At 44.7% G+C, this 18,198-nt stretch overlaps 1 protein-coding gene across 1 annotated transcript in view; it reads left to right on the forward strand.

Annotated features, from left to right (window-relative positions):
- Positions 1-18,198, forward strand: part of Msra (methionine sulfoxide reductase A) — a 308,377-nt gene that overhangs the window by 181,698 nt on the left and 108,481 nt on the right. The window lies entirely within an intron of this gene.

The following is an 18,198-nucleotide window of genomic DNA, read 5'->3' on the forward strand; positions in this document are numbered from 1 at the left end:
AGCACCAGCAACTTAGTTGTGTTGAACAAAACTACCTTCTGCCTCCTGTAGATCCTTACTCTGCTGGCCATGTTGGTTGCAGAGTCATTAAAGTGTTTGCCATACAAGCATGAGGCCCTAAGTTTGATCCCCAGAATTCAGTTAAATGGCTAGGTGTGAGGGCTGGGGGAGTGGAAAGTACTTAGTCTACAAGTATTAGGACATAAGGTTAGATCTCCAGTATCCACATAAAAAGCCAGGCGTAACCACAGTATGTCTCTAGCTTCAGCACTGGGGGAAAGAAGACAACAGAAACAGGTAAATCCCCAGAGTTCACTGGCAGGCCTGTCTAGCCAATCAGTTGAGCTCTAGACTCTGTGAAGAGACCCTGTCTCAAAAACTAAGATGAGAAGCATTAGAAGAGGACTCCTGATGTAGACCTCTGGCCTCCACAGGCATCCAAGTACACACACACACACACACACACACACACACACACGCTGGGTGTGATAGTGGCAATAACCAACATTGGGGAATAGAAACAGGTGGCTCTGTTGGACTTGCTGGCCACCCAGCCAAGCCTGCTCAGTCAGTGAGAAACCCTGTTCCAAATATCAAGGTGGATGGTATCTTAGAAATTACATCTGAAGCCAACCTCTGGTCTCCATACACACATGTACATGTGTATAATGCAACCACATGAAAAAACACACACACACAGTTATCTAAGAGCATCTCTTGGAGGGACAAGAGGATTCCTATTGAAAACAATGTGTCAAGTAGATTGCCAGACACCAGAGGTGGGAAGCAAACAAGGGAAGGGCTGCTCAGGCTGGCATCATAATTAACAACAATGTTTATTTTTTCATTGTCCTGAAGGCTAGACATCTAAGATCAAGATGTCATCAGGGTTGGTTCTCCTGAGGCCTTTCTACTTGCCTTCTGCCTGTGTCCCCAGTACTCATCCTTCTGTGTGCATCTATATCTTAATGTCCTTAAAATATATTCTAGATTCATTTATTTAATTTTAGGAGTATGAGTGTTTTGCCTACATGTATGTATGCTTACCATGTATGTGCCTGGTGCCTGTGGAGGTCAGAAGAGGACATCAGATGCCCTGGAACTGGAGTTATGGATGGTTGTGAGCTGCCATGTTGGCGCCGGGAACCAAACCCAGGTCCTCTGCAAGTGCAGCCAGTGCTCTTGACTACTGATTCATCTCACCAGCCCCTTAATCTCCTCCTCAAAAGAATAACGCCCTTTCGGATTATAGTCCATCTTAATTCCCTCAATCACCAAATAATTTCCCAATATAGTCCAAGCAGTTGGGTTTCATAATACAAGCCTAGGGAGAAAGACCAGTGCTGCCTCTGGCTCCAGGGGGTTTAGTCTCTGCCTTCGCAATGAAAATGATCAGCATGTGCACGTGCGTACATGCGTGTGTGCATGCGTGCGAGTGTGTGTGTGTGTGTGTGTGTGTGTGTGTGTGTGTGTATTTGAACCATTTTATTCTGTGGTTTAAGGGTGGGAAAGAGCTGACAGGTCTGTAGCCTCTGGATAGGCAAGTCTGGACTCTTTTCCTGCTATTTTTTTCTGTCTCCACCCTCAGCCTTGGAGAGGTCAGAGAGAGAAAGTGGACAAAGCCCTAAGCAAAGAAGCCAGTCCCATCTCTTGCTCCCTGCCTCCTTAGCTGATGCCTCCCCAGACAGGACGGGAAGTGTGAATGTTCTTAGGAGAATGCCTCACCGGCCATATCAGCGCTGCTCCTGGGTCAAGGTCTAACTTTTAATTAACCCAGCCATTCCACGGTGCTATTGCCATAGTTTATTTTCTAGTTCATTTTAAAGTTTGCTGCAGAAAGCAATCCTCTTTAACTCCCTGGCAGACACCTTCCAAGAATCAGGGGACAATCTCCAAACATGGTTTTAGATTCCATCATTTACAAGGCTGAAAGGTAAAGGCTTGAAGGTTCGATTTGAATAGACTAGGGAAAGGGGGTTCATTCTTGGCCTTTGCAGTGAAAACAACCCTTTTCAGGTATACATTAGTGTGGGGTCACAGGGCAACTCAGAGCAGTAAATAACATGTGCATCTGCATGGATAATTAAATTCTCAAATGCAGTGTTAGTACTACCTTGTTCTTAAGAGGTCTTTAAAGTTACTGCGGTAGTTCTTCTTTCCCGTGTGACTCGCTGTGAGATACTTATGTGGTCCAGGAAAATGAGGCATTTGATCCCCCAAAGGAATTCCATAAAATTAACTGACATTGCCAAGTCTAGGGAAACCCAACCCACGGCTCTACTGCAAAGCTCCTACCTTATCCCAGAGAGTTAGGTCTCTGGGTGCTCCACCCACCCCCAGGCTCACTTCTCCCCGGCTGTGACTGCTCTGGGAAGGCAGCCTTTATACAGCTTGTACTCTTCCTTGATGTTTTTTGCACTTGTGTGTGTGTGTCCGAAAGCAACACATCCTTCCTGCCCGTTCAAGCCATTTTGTAAGTGCTACCGTGCTCTCCATATCTTGCACAACATTTCGTTCTCACCAAATGTTTCGTTCTGAGATTCGCCTTCAGGACCCATGAGCTCTAGTGCCTTGGCTTTCTTTTTCTCCCACTGGCCACCTAGTCTTTGGGGTTGGTTGTCCGGCATCTTTTAAAACGTACTTACAGATGGGCATTCAGTCGTTTCCGTGTGGACTATCGCCTGCAGGCTCCTATATTTGAACACTTGGTCTGGTGGTGCTATCTAGGGAGGATGGTGGAACTTTGGGGCATGAGCCCTAGCTGGCAGATAGATATAGAACCGTAGGGGGCAGATTACAGGGGTGTAGTCCAGTGCTGGTTGCCACCCCGCTCTCTGCCATGTAACGAGCAGCTGCCACACAGTTCAGCCACCACAGAGTCACCCGCCACTGTGTCCTTGATGGACCTGTATCCCTTTATACTGTGAGCCAAAATAAACCTTCTTTCCTTGCACTGCTTCTGCTAGCTATTGCTACAGGTTGTGAATAGTTTTTCCATTTCCCTTCTGTGGCTGCATCTGCACGGGTTCTCCTGCTAACTCCTCATCGGCTACTGTATCTGGCTGCAGGCGTCCAGACTGTTAAAACTGTACAGTAGCCTCAACCACTGAGCTCCAAGGTAGGATGTCCCTATAATACAATATGGGTTTTTGTTTTGTTTTGTTTTGTATCCTATGGATTCTAATGGTATTCATTGTGCTTTTATTTGCATTTTTTGGTTATAATATTTTTTATGTGTTAACATGTTGGCTATTTATATTTTTCTTCTATAAAAGCCCTATCTATATCTATGGCTAATTATTCTACTGAGATTGTTTTTGTTATTTTCTTTCTGATTTTAAACAATTCTCTATGAACTCTGGATGCTAATTCTTTGATACTTCTATGCATAATGGATATTTTTTTATTATGTCTCATGCTAAGCAAGAGTTCTCAATTTAATCTTTTTCTTCACAGTTTATACATTTTGTATCTTGCTTAAAAAATCTTTCCCGTACTCGGGATCATAACTCAGAAGTCCCTTCTTTTGACTTTAAAAGAAAGCAGTTTTTTGCCTTTTATAACAAAACTTTTAATATAAGTAGAATTGGGTTTTAATTATTATATAGGGATCTAACTTTTTTAAAAAATGAACTATCAGTTTCTCCAGATATCTACTACAGAGCCTGGTCAAATACTGTGTGCTTTTGTGTCTCTTGGTTCCTGTTTCATCCTTGGGTCTGTGTGTCTATTGCTCCATCAAAGCACCATGGTGATCTTTAGTTATGTATGTGCAAAAACGACTGTCTTTTCAGAGAGTTTTTTGGGAGCATCTTGGGCCAACCTTACCCCACTGGTCTGCCACACACTCTCCAGAATCAACTTTCATGAAATGTGCCCAGTGGGGTTAAGTCTAAACTGCATGAAAGTTTCAAATTTACACATATAGATGGGTTCAGTTTGCTGTTAAATTTGGTTTGGTGTTTGTGCTTTGGTTCACTGATGAAATGGACTTCCCTTCCTCACACTGTGTGTCTGATCTTGATGTTAGATTGCACCAGCCTTGTAGAAGGCATTGGGAGTGTTAGCTCCTTTTTCTGTCATGTTGAAGAGCTTGCAGTGATGGGACCATTTTCAAACTGACTGTGGCGATAGTTTCCCAACTCTAAATATTCTAAAAACCCTCTGAGTCATGCACTTTGAGTGGGTGAATTATATAGTATGAAAATTGTATCACACCACATTTGTTACCACAGGGAAAAGCATTTTCTATTGACATCACCAATAAGATAAAGTAGCCCTGAACTTCTTATTTTACATCTATGTGGACCAATTCTTATCTTCCCTCCTGCTTCCTCTTCTCTCCCTTCTTCCCCATTGGAAGTATCAATTAAGAAAATTTAACTCATTATCAAAAAGGATTGATTTAAAGAAAACCCATAGAAACAACTATTGTGGCTCATAGGCTCTCACAGAGACTAAACCAACAACCAGGGAGCCTACGTGGAACTAACCTAGGCACTCTCCATATATGTGACAGTTGTGTAGCTTGGTCTACTAGTGGGACTCCTAACAATGGGAGCAGGGCTGTCCCTAACACTTTGGCTGGCTCTTGAGAACCTAGTCCTCATACTGGATTGCCTTGCCCCGCCTGAATACAAGGGGAGGAGCTTAGTCTTACCTCAAATTGATATGCCATGCTTTGTTGATATCCATGGGAGGCCTGCCCCTTTGTGAACAGAAACAGAGGAGGAGTGGATTAAGTGGGGCGAGGGAATGGGAGAAAGGGATGAAGGGGAAACTACAGTCAGGATGTAAAATAAATAAATTAATTTAATTTTAAAAAGAATCAACACCTAAATGAGCATAAAAATCTTCTATAAGCTGGAAATCTTTATCATGTGTCTTTGAAATCCATTGAATATTATATATATATATATATATATATATACATACATATATTTCCATGAAATGAGATCATATATATGTGTGTGTATAATTGACTTAATGAAAATGAATCGGGATGATGGACACGACCATCATCTTCCACCAAGGATCGTGTACCAGAAGTCCAGGCTGACACGGCGGTACTTCCTCACTAGTATGCACAGCTTAGACCCTAAAGTCCCGAAAGCACAAACAATGCTGAAACAACACGGGTCTGGGGAATGTGGGAGCCAGCACGCCCAGTACACCCTACCTCAGGAAAATGTTAGACAGACAGAAATGTCTTTAAAGGACAGTTCTGGCTTATGCTACAGGGGAAAAAATGGTATCAAAGCCAAACAATGACCGGCCTCTGTGGAGTGGGCCCTCTGTAGGGAATTCTACTTTGTTCTTTATGCCAGAAACCTTGACCCCACCCTGTGTGTGAAGCAAGAGCCTGCTTTGTGAAGGGGCTCTGATCAAGACCACAGCCATTATTGTGCTGGGAGCCAAACATCTGAAGCTTATCACCAAGCACAATAGTGGAGGCTTCTTAGCCACATTTCTAATTATATTTCCTCTGCTTTTGAGATAAAGGAACAAAGCAATATGGGACTTACTTTTCAGGTTTTGAGGCCACTCTGAAGTGTTCTCTGTAAAAGGGAAGGAGGTGATTTTGTTCTGTCATGGTGCTGTGAACAGAGTCTGTGCTCCCCAACCCTCCACCTTTGTGCACGTGGATGTCAGAGATGCATTGGGGCCTAAGACAATTCATTCGCCCCTGCTAATGAATGGTGATAATTTATCGCTCGTACTAATCAAAACCCTTTCATCCGTGAAAACAAACAAGCTCTGCAAACCGTCCCCTCTCCTAACCTCTGCAGCAAGTAGCCACCAGATGTGAGCATCGGGCAAGTGTGAGCGCGGGCAGTTTGTAGAAGGGACCAGGGCAGCAAGCATGCCACAGAAATCACGACCAGTGTACCTGCGGCCAAAGTCACACAGACCTGATTGTCATTCACGATGTTGGTGATCTCTGTAATGGGTGTCTATCTGCCTAGACAAAGACGGCAAAATTCATTTATCCAGATGCTTTCTGGCATTAGCATGTCCATTGAAGATAAAAGTTGCCAGCCTTGTTATCATTTTGGATACAGGTGTCCATTTTGTGCCTCCTTTGGGGCCAGGCTAATTGACTCTGAAGTCCGGGGTGACAGAAATAGCCAGGGCGACACTGAGCCTTCTCTGCCACCCAACTCTCTCTCTCTCTCTCTCTCTCTCTCTCTCTCTCTCTCTCTCTCTCTCTCTCTCTCTCTCTCTCTCTGCTCCTAACATCTTTCTTCCTTAGTGTTGCCCATACTTGACTTGAGAATGTTTCTTTTTAATTTTTAACTTCCTTTGATTGAGTTTTTCTAAAGCTAAACTTAATTTTAATAGAAACAAAGCTCTGTACCTTTTCTAGTTTTATTTCTTCTCATAAAATAAAGAACCCATCTAAGTAAATTTGGGAACAAGGGCATCAAACCAGATAGAGCTGGTACCTGGGTGCTATGAGCACTGGCCATGGTTACAGAGAAACTGGCATGAGCCAGCTGCTTAAGACATTCTTCCCATCCTGTGGTTTCCCTTCTCTGTGTCCCGGTGCTGTCAGTTATCATCCAAGGCTCCCTCATTCCAGCTCTGACTGTCTGACTTGTACCCAGCATGCTGTGGTTTTAAGATAAGATGCCTATAAAAAGGTTCCTATATCGGAACACTTGGTCCCCAGCTGGTAGTGCTGTTGGGTGGGTTTTGGAACCCTTAGGAAATGGAGCTTTTGTTGGAGGAAGTATTTTACCTTGGACTGACCTTGGGGTTTTAGAGCCCAGGCACACTTCTTGTTCCCTTGCTGTGCTTCAGGACAGATGCCTCATGTTCCTGCCTCTGTGCCTCTTCCGCCACCATGGATTATACTCCTCTGGAACTATGAGCCAGAATGAACCCCCTTTCCTTATGTTGCTATTGTCATGGTGTTTTATCATAGTGGCAGAAGTAAAAGGAATACACACCACTTTCCAGTTTCTTGTTACATGCTCTTTCTCCGTGGCACCTTCTCTGTTTCTCCCTCTCTATGAACTTTGGAGAATTATCTGTACCATTCCCACAGTGCCTAGTTCATACTATCCCTGTTTTCATGAGTTCCCTGAGAGCAGGCTCAGTGAATCACGGCTTTGGGTTTCTCATAGTCTAGTACTATATGTGGAGCCATGATTCTTGACTTATTTTTTTTATTAAATTTCCACCTTTGTCAGGCTGGGGTAGAGAAAATTAGGCATTGGAAATTAATTTGTAGTTAACAGAGCCAGTGTGTGTGTGATGTAATCCTGACAGTGTGCCCTTTGGCATCTTTATTATAACTGCTGTCTGGTTGAGGGACCCACGACCCAGAGATGGCTGAGGAATTCATCTGAGTCACCTTCTGACTACAATGTGGATGTCCTTGGCACAACTCACCAGCTCTTCATTGTTGAAACCATTTGGTATGCTCCCAAGGACATGTCTTTGGGGTCCTAAATTAATTACTAGCTGTCATCAACACTTACTAATCAAGGTTAAAAGATTCCCAATATCAATCTAGCTACAGCTGAGTTTGGCTCTATAGGAAGCCATTGGTACAATAGTTTAGTGACTACCACTTAGCTGGGGTGTTGTGGGAGTAGTATCATGGTCATTGAAAATAGTTTTATTAGACTCCAGTGAGCTAAGCTCCTAGAATTGCCTGGTTTGGGGTTATGCATATATTCTAAAGAGTTTCTAATATACAGATTAGATGATAGTAATATATTAGAATATATTAAAATTATATTCTAATATAATATTATAAGATATACTATACATTCCAATGCATGATATACCAGAATATATTTTTATATAGAATATATTTATATACACTAATATATTAGAATATATTTATATATCATATATAAATATTGCATATATTATATATGCACACACATATATTTATAATATACAAACTGTATTCATTTAGAAAGATGTAACCTTGGTTGCTTATCTGGTTTGCTTACTTTTGAGATGACAATGTTGGATTGATTTCTTTGTGTGCCCCATGGTTCAGTAGGTATCTTGGACTTGAACAGGTGGAAAGTGCCAACGTTTCCTAGGCAACCAATAGTACTTCTATGTGGGGCTATGTTCCAAATAAATCTGGAGGTTTGGCTTTTAGTTACATTTCTCTCAAAAGTAGTTGAACTGGGGCTGGGATGGAGTTCAGTAGAACTGAGCATATGCAAGGACTTCTATTCGACCTCTAGCACCACTAATAAAACCACCCTCCCCCAAGTTAAGGTATGAGCATGTTATCCCTCATGACTGTAGACACTGAAATAAGTCAGAACCATTCTTGCCCTGGGATCACCAGAATATTTTCTGTGTGGGGTGTGTGTATACAGTGCACTATGTGAACTGGAAAAGTATGCGACCATCACACAGACTTAAAAAGCAAATGTCACATGAGTCAGATGCAAAGGAGCGTGCAGTTCTCTGTGGATGACCTCAAACAGCTCCATGGCCACACTGTGCAAGCAGCTACTGGGTTATCATAGCAGCCTCCAGTAGGATGCCATTCCTCGCCCATGTCGTGCAAAGCCGAGAATGCTTTTCTACGGGTATGAAGAAGTACCAGACTTGGTTTTCAGGACCTCTTTGTCACCATGATACTGGGGGTGGGGAGCGGGGTCTCTAGCTGTCTTCTAGTTCTCATGGAGCACAAATACTTTTTATGCAAACCTACTCTCAGTAGCTTACCCAGATAAACCCACCCAAGACCTGACCCTGCCAATACAGCCCATGCGAACCCAAATCCTAAATCTCAGAATAGTTCCGAGGTGGAGGGATGAAGCTGCATTGTACTGTGGCTCATCATTCTTGGTGTGTGGCAATAGCAAGCGATAAATTCGGTAACTAATGGCAGAGTGTGGATTTGATTCCTACAGGCACCCAAAGCGTTTTCCATCGTCTGTGCGTTGTTGAAGGATTACAGGATGCACAGGATGGATGAGACGTGTGTGATCATCCCTACCTCACAGACAAGCAACTTGTGGGCAAAAGGCAAGTGACTCTCTGGCATTCGAGCCTCAGGTGTACGGCGTCTGACTCCTAGTCAGTGCCCATTTAACAACTCCCACTTCTCTGAGGCCTGAGCCTTCTAAGAGGCACAACTCGGATTCAGTGTAGAAGGAAGGTTTTGACCAGCAAAGATGGAAATTTTCAGCAGCTGGGACAGTCTAGCAGTGACATGAGCTGCTTTGTGACGTAGTGTGCACCCTACGTGGGTGGTGCCACGGGGTGGTGGAGCCGCGGGATGACATAAAATAGGCAAGTGACCTTCGAGACCCTTTGAAGTTGGAGACTGTTCACAGCCATGGGCTCCAAATGCCTGCCTCGCTTTCCACCTCCGAACATAAGGACCCACGGAAGTCATGAGACTTCCAGGTCTCACCCCACATATCCTGTGTTGGAATTCTACTCAGGAGTCAAGGGGTGGGGTGAAGATGAGTTTCAGAAGGTACCACGGGGGCTGGAAAGATGGTTACTAGAACTTGCTGTTCCTGTAGAGGACCTGGGTTCAGTTCCCAGCATCCTCATGGCAGCTCATAACTCCAGTTTCATGGGTTTTAGGTCTGTCTTCTGGCCTACAAGGACACCAGGTACACACATATGTAGTAGAGCACTTACATACATGCAAGCAAAGCATTCATATACATAAAATAAAAATAAATGAATCTCCAAAAAGTACCGCAAACAATCCTAACTGTAGTTGTGAGCTGCTTTCCTCGTGCTGCCCACTGGTGACCAGGGTACACGTGGCCCTCCTTTCATACTGAGGGGTTTAATCTCATTGGTTCAAAGAGTCCCATTTTCTCAGTGTGCAATGCCTGTATTAATAGTGGGCCATCATCCAGTGAAGTTTGCATTTGCTCTTTCAGCTCCAAAGGCCCGTGCTTTACAGATTGTCTGCTGATACCTTCCGCGGCCTACCTGTTTCCTGGTAGGGAGGCACTGCACTGGAGCAGCGCTGTGAATTGGACATCAGATACTCCACACATCAACACCTCGTGTATTCTCTGTCCTGTAAGCCTAGCTCACTTGGTGATGTCTACCCCTGCGATCAGCATGTAGCAGGCAGAAACAATACTTACCATACTAGGGCCCAACTCTCACCTTCACATACCCCTGGCAGCGGTTAAGAAGCCCCGAGGATCACCAAAAGTTGAAGTTAACTGCCTTCTCGGAGCATTTTCCCGAGCAAGGACCCACCTGTGGTTATCGTAGCCCTCTGAGAGAATAGTCTCAGGACGATGTGTCCACATAAAATATGCACCAGCAGATTCTGACACTCCCACCATGTCTCCCCACGGTGGGCCACGTTTAAAAAAAAATACAATCACTCGAACAGATTTTTTCCTCCTACGTTTCAATCAATAGGATGCTTTTTAAAAGCTTACATTTCTCGTTGGACACTTTAAGTGACGGATGAGACAAAAGGAAGAAAGCCAAGATAAAATGGTAGCATAGACGCTCCTCAGATCCTATAATGAACTCCACAGGGCATCCAATTTTGATGTATTAGGACTTTTTTTTATAATGAGTACATTGTTAGAAATCGCATTTTCTATCGGCGGGAGCTAGAGATGAAATTGAGCTGACACCTCACCTCCTTGTAGTTAATTAGCAGGAGAAAAGTAGTGTTCTGAATCTCGTGTGGGAAAGGGGAATATTATTCATCCACCCTCTCGCCCGTCTTCTCCCTTCAAACACCTGGGTCTTTTTGTGCTCTTTTATTTGGTTCTGCGGCTCAGCTGAATCTGGTTGGCAGGGAAAGGATGCGGGATATTGAAGAATGGTTATTATTTAATGAAAAAAAAATCTCTGTAGCTCACTTCTCCCATTCCTTCAGCCTGCAGGGTAAATAAAATAGATCTGATCTTTTTATTCAAAAGATCAGTCCCTTACCTAGACTGCAACGTGAGGCAATACCCGTGGGGCAGGGGCTCCTTGTTATTATTCTAGCGCCATTCATCACCGTTGAGTCCTCAATACTTGGCACAGCATGTGGGACTTTGTAGGATTTGATTCATGCTTATACATCAACAAATAAATAAGATATCCTGTTGTCCCGTCTGTACAGTGTTATTGTTGTTTTGAGTCATTCGACATCTTCCTCTGGGAGGTAGGATGTCCATTTTAGGATAGGAAGTGGAGTTCATGTTGGATTTGGGAGGTTAGGGGCAGGAGGTTCACGCCCAGCATGTGCCATCAGGCTAGCTGTGGACGGTGTTGGCATCTTCGTGGACTTCCATTTGGATGGGGGCTAAATGAGTGGTGGGAAAATTCAGTGCGTGTTTTCGTCTGATTTTATTCACGTTGTATCTTGTGCTCCGTCCCAGGAAGCTGCAGGGAAGAGCGGCTTTTATTGTCTCTTCGCTCTAGGATCTCAATGTGTCCTGCAGGGGAGACTAGAACATGCTGAGGACAGTGTGTGTGGAAGCATCGCCTGCAGAGAGCTGACCCTGTGGGACTGAGGGTCCAGGAGGCACTGGCCATTGGGGTTTGGGAGGAATCATTTGAACCCCTTCTGTATGCTGGGTACTGAGTGCAGCCTTCCTCCTCACAGAGACCCTTTGAGTGACTTTGGGGTCACCACCCCACTGAGGCGCTAAGGAGCTAGGCCCTGAGCCGAGCTGATCCCATTGAATCCTAAGGGCTATGATCTCCGCTGTGTACCAGCTCTTCCTGTGGCCCCTGACTCTGTATGGCTCTGGAGAATGCTGGCTATCAAGAGGCATTGAGTCTACATTGCAACTTAGAGGCTCTGTGGATAGGGGATCTGGGATGAGGTGGCAAGGGGACCTGAATCCAGGAGGGTGTGGGAAACAAGGCTAGGATCACACCCTTCCTGGAGGGCCCTAAGGCAAGACCAGGGATCCACATACCACTGCACAGAGGATGGGGGAGCATTATTGATTCTGCTAAGTTCTTGGTTGTCTCCTTTGCTTGTGAGCTTAGCCTTGATTTTCCCAGCAGTATAAATGGGCATTGTAATACCCATCCTGAAAACCACCCAGAGCGCTGTGATACTACTGCAAGGCAGGCACAGATCAGAAGCAGCAGGCAAGGCATGGGCAGGGGGTCCTGTCTTATTGACAGTAGTAGGTTGCTTGGGAATGGATGGCCGTGAGCCTTTACCAATGACAAGGCCACAGAGCTGCTCTGGGCAGGGAGCTCAAGCCTGTTTCCCCTTACCCTCCCTGGATCCCTGCCTTTTCTGTGACCTTTGTCTTTGGGATGCCCTCCCCTCCCTCACACTCACTCCTGCCTCATGTTCGTACAGCTGTCCCTTGCAAGGAAGCTGTCTGATTTAGCACAGGAGATGAGGATCACATAGGACTTAGGAGGTAGGAGGGTAAGGTAGCAGATTGTGTCACTAGGCTAGTGGGCAGTGTTGAATCTGCAAGGACCCCCTCTTAATGAAGACTGGGTGGGTAGTAGGGAAAATTTAGTACAGAACTAATCTTGAGTACAATCCTGTGCAGCCAAAGCTATTAATGTTCCCATTTTGTAGATGATGAAGCCAAAGCTCAGAGGAAAAAAAGGAGCTTCAGAAGACCGTATAGTTGCTAAATAGCCAAGAGGCTACCCAACTACCCAGCCTTCCGAGCTTCCAGAATCTGCTCAGTCTGGGTGACACCTGGCCATCCTTGCCCAGGGACACTTCAATATCTCTTCCTAGGTGTTTATTTTGCTGGGAGCTGTGCCCCATTACCCACTCCTCTGAGGTCATGGACCTTCCTTTGGGCCTGGAGGACCAGGCAATGGAGCAAGATGCTCAGAAAGAGCACCTGGCCCTTCTCTTTCTTCCTCTCAAGATACTTTTGTCCAGCAGCGCAGACACCCGCCGTGCCGCAGCGAACTGCTAACAAGCGTGTTTGCACATCGCTCCCATCATGCTATTTGCACGATGGAATGTGAAGACGCAGCCTGAAATATTTTTAAGATCTGGCCTTTTTATCTCAGAAGCACAAAACAGTGTTTGCAGTTTGGCCTCTGGAATGAAATTAGCTCAGCGCATTAGCTCGTTCCTGCCAAGCTGGGGCATGTCCGTAAAGCTCCTGAGTCCCTTGAATCCTTTTGATCATTTGCAGTGTGTATTTTTACGCAGGTTCTTTTGCTTTGGAGAAATAAAGTAAAGAAACTGAAAGGTGAGCTTGGCCGGGGCACCCTCTGGACTGTTTGCCAATGCAAATTGGGGCTTGAACTTAAATGATAGTTTCCTTTAAATGGCCAGGCTTCTTAAAGCCTCTTTACAAATAATGTTGGTGGAAATCATAGCTAGAGGTGTTTGCTAGGGAGTGAAAATCCTTTCTGGGCCAACGAGATGACTCACAGGATGGAGCTTACTCTGAAAATGTGGTGACCTGAGTTTGATCCCTAGAACCCACATTTATATAGAAGGAGAGGACCAACGTCACAGAGTTGCCCCTCTGGCCTCCACACCTACTCTCCCCCTTCCCCTGGTAAAGTTAAAAAAATTCTTCCTATCCTCATATTGCTCTCAGTCTGGGTACCCATTGCCACACAGGTGTGACTTTTCATATGGGTCACTGTGTGCCATCTGCTCTCTCCTGGTGACTTCAGGTTCCTCTGTTCTAAAATCTTTTCTTGGGGTCATTGGATGGGCAGATAATTCACCTGCACTTAAAGCTTGGTGGGCCTGGATCCTATTGCTTCTTAGTTGTGTGACTGTGTGAGAAAACGTGCAGAGAGACCTTAGCTTGCCCATCTGTAAAGGGAGCCGTGTCTTTCTTGCACCAGTAAACAGTAAGCAGTATCTGTATTCTGTGTTCATAGAAGCTAAACAGAAAAAAGAACTCAAGTGTCCATTGGTGGTTGAATGGATAAACAAAGTATGGTTCATACATGCGTGCGAACATGTATACACACACACTATGGGACGGGACGAAAGGAAGGACATTCTAGCATACGTTGCAGAATGGATAGATCTGAGGACATTATGCCATGTGAAATAAGCCAGCTACAAAATATACACACATTTTTGTGCGTATGATCACCACTGTTTTGGTGCAGTCAAATATTTAATCAAATATATCTGCACTTCTTATAGTTCTCCGCCATTGTAGAAATGGAAGAGTAAATCTTGTGGATATTTATGTATCTTCCCATTACCGGGGGTTACACTCATGAGTTGGATTTCCTGGCTCACCTCATTGAGGTATGTGAACATCTTCCCGGCTCTTGCTTCATACACGAGTGACCTTTCTAAAACAACTTAGCCATCTTTGCCCTGTCATGGGTCAACGGAAGCGGGCTTCCCTGTTTCTTCAGCATCGTTGCACACTTTCCAGCAGTTTTAGAAGTCATAAATAATAGACAGTGCACTATCGTTCCAGTGTGCATTTATTGGCTTTCATTCAATCACTGAAAATGTTGCACATGTCATGTCTTAAAGTGCAGTTTTTGCCTCCTATGTGAAGCACCTGCTTGCATCTCTGGCTTACATATGTCTTGTCGGTTTCAATGATTTTTCATACCAAAATATTTGTCGTGTTTACAACATATCGTTACCATTTTTTAACATTCAGAGGGCCTAAATGCTTTGTGTATGTGTGCGCATGTGTGTGTATAAGATGTATTCACGTGGGTATGTGCACATGTATGTATGTGTGGTGGTCAGGGGTCAGCATCAGGTTTCTTTCTCCATCACTCTTCACATTGTTTTTTGAGGCAGGGTCTCTCCTGAGTCTGAATCTTATTGATTTGGCTAGGCTAATTGGCCAAGGGGTTCTAGGGAGCCACCTGTCCATACAACAAACACCCCAGCATTTGTTACAGAGAAGAGCCACTATGCCAAGCTTTCTTATATGGGTGCTTGAGATCCAAACCAAAGCTCTTATGTTTGTGAGGCAGGCACCGTACCACTGAGCCCTTCCCCCACCCTGGCCCCTTAATGCTTTTCATATTATCAAGTCATTGAATCACTGTAGTAGTTAAATCATTCGTTTTGACATTTCAAATGATTAAATCAGATGTATAATAGACCAGAAGTGTTTTCTATAACCACCGTTATTCATGCCATATGGTCTAAGCTGTCTGTGGCCATTTCTTTTATATCTGTGAGCATAAAGTCTACTCAGGAGACTGGGAAAAGGTTCAGTGGTTTAAGTGCTTGCTGCAAGTGTGAGTCCATAGTTCAGATCCCTGGAACCCGTGTATATGATGGGTGGGCATGGTGTCTCACCTGTAATTCCAGTCTTTAAAAGTGGAGTCAGGGATCCCCCAAAGAAGGCTGACTAGCAACGCTGACATTGGTCATCTCTGGGTTTGATTGTGAGATCCGCCTCAGTGAACAAGGCAAAAGAGGGATCAGATGATTCCAGATATCATCCTCAGGCCTCAGCATGCACATACCCATGTGGGTGCTCCTCCACATCTGTACCCACACACATGAAGACACACATGCCACATGCACACAAAAAATGGGGAAAACAATAAACAAATAATCTGCTTAAATACTAAATTTTATGACTATGGTATCTGAATAAAATTGTATGGATTAACTAATTAGTAATAGATTTTAATATATTAACCATTAGTAGCTCATTGTAAAAAGAACACAACTAACGTTAAAGAAAAAACTAAATTGGTCAGTTAACATGAAATTCAGTGCTTAGTAATAAGAAACCCACTCCAGCTGAAGCAGAACCCTCTCCTCCAGTTATGAATGCTATAGATTAAAAAGACCATAATAGCGAGTGAGACCAGCCTTCATGCTGCTCATGGGGAAAGAAAATGTGGTCAGCTTTACTGGGGAGGAGTTTGGCACTGGGCACCACGAAATCTTTCAATATTTATAAGTGTTGATCCAGAAATTCCAGCTATTCAACTGTGACTTGAGATGCCTGTGAAGTGTGAGAAAATATTTACATTTGTGACTTGACATAGGATTCCGTGTAAAGGCCCAGAGATAGGAAATGAGTGAAGAAGGAATCGGACAGCCATCTGATGGAGTGTTACGTCGTGATTGTAAGTGCCATTTGCGCAAGCCCTCATTGCAGTGGGTGATTTGATTTCCTCCTTGTTACGTCTCTTACATTCCTTACATCTTCTTGACTTAATATTATTCTTGAACATCACTCCTATAATAAAAAAATAAATTTACATATTAAAAAGTCAGAGCGAACGAGAGAGTTTATTCCTTTTCTGGGCTCAGGTATCCCATGTTCACCTTGCTTGGTCTCCTTTGTCATAGTGAGTGGTCCCTGGATGTAGAGTTGGCAGGCACATAGCTTGTAGTGCCCATATTTACTAGCTGTGTGGCCTTGGGTGAATCTAACCTATGTGTCTCATGGCTGTCTGGTTTGTAAAGTGGAGTTTCTGTCTATTTTGCTGTCAGACAGAACTAAAGTGAGGAAGCTCATGCGCAAGTGAACCCTCTGACCTTCTGAGTCTTAAGTTCAGAGCTCTCCCCCGCCACCCCAGACTACCTCATAGTTGGTCATTTGCATGAAGGGCCATCAGAATTCAGTGTTAAGAATGGTCATGATTTATTACCAGGACAGAGCAGGGCTCCAGATCAGTCAGAGATGCAAAGCACAATGTCTGGATGGGTTCCAGGGAGGTCTGAACTTTCTCCAGCAGAACTGGGATAAGTCAGTCTCCAGCATCCATGCACGACAATGCACAAGGTGTTGCTCAACAGCAAAACTCACCGGAGCCTTGGTGCCCCGGGATTTTATGTTGGCGCCGCCTTTCATGTCAGCATGATCAACGGAATGATCACCAGTGTGGTTGGAGTCAGCCTCCAGGTTAACTAGTATAGCATGCCAACCAAAGGCCTCATGATCATTCTTCCTTCATGGTCAGCACCACCTTAAGACTATAGAGTAGAGTTCGCCTCATTGTGAAGTCCATTGTGGACAGCCTCGTTTCTGTTGGATATCTTACAGTTTATCTCCCAGGCACCAAGGGCAAAGGCCAGAACTCTCTTTGGATAAGGCCAAATTCTTTACAATATATAAGGTGACAGAAAAGAGAGAGAGAGCAGGTTTGAATACAGAGATAGTGTTGTTTGGGGAGGCCTATTGTGCAGGGGTCTGAGACTGGACAATAGGAAGAACATGAACTTGACAGTTATGAAAAGTATGCGGGCGTGCATGTCCCTCCCCATCCGGGAAGCTTCAGGGTTGCCCGTGAGAACAAACTCAGTCACAGTGTACTCTGCAAAAGACATTTTCTAACACTGATCTTTACCACAGAGAGGAACTGGGCGGAGAAAATACAAACCTTCTTGGTGCTTCTGTCTAGCTCCACCCTCAGTGTTCAGAGCACTGATGAGAGAGTATCTCTTCACTAATTTATCTAATCGGGATGGGTTCTCAGTCTATTTCTGCAGGCGTCTCTCTCCGGAACTGTACTTCAGCTGAGCCTGCTCCGCATAGCACAGGATGATGTAAAAAGAAATCAGCAAGTCCCTTTGGTCGAGTTTCCGGTCCTGAGCACTGGGTCAGACTGGTTCTAGACTTCATAAAAGTCAGATTAGAAAAGTGAAAATTCAGCTTGGGGACATGCTCAGCAGTTAAGGCATGTGCTTTACAAGTGTGAGGGCTGGAGCCCCCACGTAAAAGTCAGGGTGGGAGTGGCAGCTCGCCTGTAATTCCAGCAGCAGAGAGATTGGAGGTCCTCAGAGCAACAGCAAGGAGACTAGCCATATTGTCAACCTCTAGGTCTGACTGAGAAATGTGCCCCAGTGAATACGGGAGAACAGTGACCAGGAATGACTCCTAACATCTCCTGAAGTCTCCATATGCATGCCCACACACGTGTACCCACCAGGAATGATTCCCGACAACCACCTGAAGTCTCCATATGCACGCCCCACATGTGTACCCACCAGGAATGATTCCTGACATCTACCTGAAGTCTCCATAAGCATACCCACCCATGTACCGACTCCTGAATAAATGCGGGGAGGAGAGAGGGAGAAAAATGAAAATGGAGTTTAGTTCTCATACGAAAGGACACAGGAGAAGTCTTCATCCCAGGAACTCCAGCGGGATAACTGTGCCTTTAGAACTGGGGACAGAGACTGGGATGAGCCCAGCTGCTGAAATCCAATTACACTTGTGCCCTTCCATCAGAGAGAGGAGTTCAGCTTCCATCTGCGGGGTCTTTTGAGCACCAATAGCTTGCAATGACTTGATGTTATCAGTAAAATTG

This window comes from Arvicola amphibius, chromosome 13 (genome assembly GCF_903992535.2).
Source record: "Arvicola amphibius chromosome 13, mArvAmp1.2, whole genome shotgun sequence".
NCBI lineage: Eukaryota > Metazoa > Chordata > Mammalia > Rodentia > Cricetidae > Arvicola > Arvicola amphibius.